Source organism: Dipodomys ordii, unplaced genomic scaffold (assembly GCF_000151885.1).
Source record: "Dipodomys ordii isolate 6190 unplaced genomic scaffold, Dord_2.0 Scaffold212, whole genome shotgun sequence".
Taxonomy (NCBI): domain Eukaryota; kingdom Metazoa; phylum Chordata; class Mammalia; order Rodentia; family Heteromyidae; genus Dipodomys; species Dipodomys ordii.
In genome coordinates, this window is record NW_012267428.1 from 1,410,627 (window position 1) to 1,414,278 (window position 3,652).

Genomic DNA, 3,652 nt, shown 5'->3' on the forward strand with positions numbered 1-3,652 from the left:
CAAAGGAGGAGGCTGCAATGCTTGGTAAGAAATGTACGCATTATCCTGCCCATGTAATTGTAACCCCTCTGTACAGTATGTTCACAAATAAAATAAAACAAAATTTAAAAAAATAATTAAAGTAACACACACACAGACACACACACACACACTGTGTGTGTGTGTCTGTGTGTCTGTGTGTGTGTACTAGGTCTTGAACTCAGGGCCTGGGCACTGTCCCTTAGCTGTTTTGCTCAAGGCTAATGTTGTACTACTTGAGCCACAGCTCCACATTTTTTTGATGGCTAGTTGGAAGAGTCTCATGAATGATCCTGCTTATGCTGGCTTCAAACCATGATCCTCAGATCTCAGCCCCCCAAATAGCTAGAATTATAGGAATGGGCCATTGGCATCAAGCTATAATACGTTGTTTAATTTGAAATAGAAGAGACCTACCACCGCAATGTTCAAAAATCACAAATGTGCAGGTTGATAAATTATCTCCATGAATATACCATATGTCCACCCACGTCAGATATAAAACAATGCCTGCTGTCCCAAAGCCTGCCAATGGTTTCTGCTAGTCACCACCCTCTTCCTCCTCCTGCCTTACCAGCAACTGTTCTGATTTTCACCCCATAAGTTAATTTAGCCTATCATTGAGCTTTGTATCAAAGAAATTGTACAGAAAAAACTGTCTTTATAAGTTTTATCTAGATTGCTGCATGTGGCTCACATGTGTTTTTGTTTTGTTTTGCTTTCAATGCTAGGGCTTAAATCCAAATCCTTCTATGTGTTAAGCAAGTGCCCTACCACTAAGTTACCTTGTGCTTAACCACCACCACCACCACCCCCAGACCCACTTGTTAAGCCTCATTACTATATACTATGGATATACCACCATCTTTTTTTTTTTTTTGGTCGGTCATGGGGCTTGAACTCTGGGCCTGGATGCTGTCCCTCAGCTCTTCAGTTCAAGACAAGCGCTGTACTTGAGCCACAACACCACTTCCTGTGGTTTATTGGAGATAAGAGTCTCATGGACTTTCCTGCCCGGGCTAACTTTGAACCACGTTCCTCAGATCTCAGCCTCCTGAATAGCTAGGATTACAGGTGTGAGCCACCAGCTCCGGCCACAATCTTTTCTTCTTTATTCCCTTGATGGATATTTGAATTATTCCCAATTGGATCTAGTCACAAATAATGCTAATGAATGTTCTTCTCCAGCCATTGGTAGCCTTCTGCTCTTTGTTTTTTCATTCAAGAGGGAGAAAAAGCCAGCACTGGTGGCTCACATCTATAATCCTAGCTAAGATCCGAGGATCCTAGTTTGAAGCCAGCCCAGATAGGAAAGTCCATGAGACTCTTATCTCCAATTAACCACCAAAAATAAAATGCAGAAAATGGCACTATGGTTCAAGTTTATAGAGCTTCAGCCTGTAAGAAATAGTACTACCCCTCTGTACAGTATTTTCACAATAAAAAAGAAAGAAAGAAAGAAAGAAAGAAAGAAATAGCACCAGGGGCTGGGAAGGTGGCTCAATGGTAGAGTGCTTGCCTTGCATACATGAGACCCTGGGTTTGATTCCTCAGCACCACATAAGCAGAAAAAGCTGGACGTGGTGCTGTGGCTCAAGTGGTAGAGCGCTAGCCTTGAGCTGAAGAGCTGAGGGACAGTGCCCAGGCCCAGAGTTCAGGCCCCACGACTGGCAAAAAAGAAAAGAAAGGAAGGAAGGAAGGAAGGAAGAGAAAGAAAGAAGGAAGGAAAGAAAGAAGAGTACCCAGGCCTTTAGTTCAAGGCCCAGTTCTGGCACCAAAAAGGGGGAGGAGGGGAGAAAAATTTAAAATGATTAATTGGATAACTAGGAGTCCTGTGGTCATTGTACCATATAACTCTTTTTTTTTTTTGGTCAGTCGTGGCACTGAACTTTGGCCCTGGGTGGTGTCCCTCAGCTCTTCAGCTCAAAGCTCCACTTCCAGCTTTTTCTGCTTATGTGGTGCTGAGGAATCGAACCCAGGGCCTCATGCATGCAAGGCAAGCACTCTACCACTGAGACACCTTCCCAGCCGCCATATAACTCTTGAGCACAACATCTTACTAAACTCAGATAATCTAAAAGAACTAATATTTTAATGTTTTTTGGTATTTCCCCTGTACTCAGCACAGCTATATATCAGTGCAGTGTCAAAGCTGAAAGAGATCTTATCCCTCATCCCTCTTAGAAGGTCACAAATTTCAAACTCACAAATGCCATCTTTTGGAATTTTTGCTATATCTTCATACCACTTATCCTATTGCTTATTTAATATTTTTTTTCTTTCAAGTGTCTAACTTTTTAAAATCTAATTGTCTCCTTTGGCCTTATCCTAATCAATAATAGCTATAATTGTATGCTAGTTAGCTATATTCTTTTTTGTGACATATGAAAATGTATATTTAATTATTCAGATAGTTTTATTAGCTTACCATCTGTGTCAGGTTTCCTTGTTGCCTTTTTCTAGTCTATTTCATGCCCTTCTCTATCTTGGAAGTTGACATCAAAGGACTGCCCCTGTCCTTTGGCTTTTGCCTGTGTGCAGTTGAGATTTACTGGAGGGTAGGTACCATACAGATATAGGTTCCATACAAATACCTTGAGCTCTTTATCACCCTTTCCTGCCCTCATTGTCAGTGGCTGCATTCTCTAGCAAAAGCCATATGTTTGATCAGACAGCCCCTCTCTCACAGTTAAAAGTTTCATCCTCTTGCCCTTCCAAGTCTAAGAGTAAAGACTTCTAGCTGTTGCAAATCCCTAGAAAATTCCCCAGTATGTGGTTCTTTAACCCATGTCCATTCTTTTGTAAACAGTCCTCCATTGATCTTTCCTCATCTTCCCCCATTCATAAGGCCACCTGTTTCTTGCTAGGAGAAATTCAATATCAAATGCCGTCAAAAGTAGTACCTGTGCAGATAGAGACCTAGGAGGAATTCATCCAAAATCTTCCAGTTCTCCCAGTCTGTGAGGGTGACCACTAGGAATGTCCTGCTGGCTGAATGTGTTTCTCACTGTTCCTCACCCAAGAATCTGGCCTGTTTTGGTGATTATGCCCAAGTGTTCAATGTGACAAAGTTCACTAACTGATCTCTGTCTCTTACACTCCCTTCCCTGTCCCAATCCAGGTTCTGCTGAACCATAGATCTGACTGAGATCGTGACTCTCCCTCCCCTTCATTATCATTTCCAAGTCACAAATCAGTTCAACAAAGAGCCTGACCTTTTCTCTGACTCACCTTCTATTTACCTCTCTCCTTTGATCAAGAGTATTACATGGAAAGGCCCCATGCCCAACCCAACATCTCTTACTCCATAAACTTTGACTTAAGTCATTGATGTCTGGTTCTTAGGTAACTCCTAATGCAGTACTGGCTGCAATAGTAAATATAGAGAGAGAAAGGGGGGAGGGAGAGAGAGAGAGAAAGAGAGAGAGATCTATATAGTAACTATATATATTTCTCTCTATATATATAGTTTATACACCCATATATATATTGGGTTTGATTTGAGATATATATTTGTATGGTTTTGATATATATGTATCAAATATAGATATATGTGTGTGTGTCATATATATATATATATATATATATACATATATATAAAATATGTTTGATTTCAAAATCCAGTAGGTGCTTG

At 40.9% G+C, this 3,652-nt stretch overlaps 1 protein-coding gene across 2 annotated transcripts in view; it reads right to left on the minus strand.

The window, feature by feature from the left end:
* The window catches only part of St3gal5 (ST3 beta-galactoside alpha-2,3-sialyltransferase 5), a 68,662-nt gene extending 65,656 nt beyond the window's left edge, over positions 1–3,006 (minus strand). Inside the window, exon 1 of one of the 2 annotated variants that reach the window (XM_013035461.1) lies at positions 2,922–3,006. The gene's annotated coding sequence lies outside the window, so the exon portion shown is untranslated. The remainder of the gene's footprint in view (positions 1–2,921) is intronic. The other variant, XM_013035463.1, reaches the window with a different exon arrangement.
* Between the last annotated feature and the right edge of the window lie 646 nt (positions 3,007–3,652).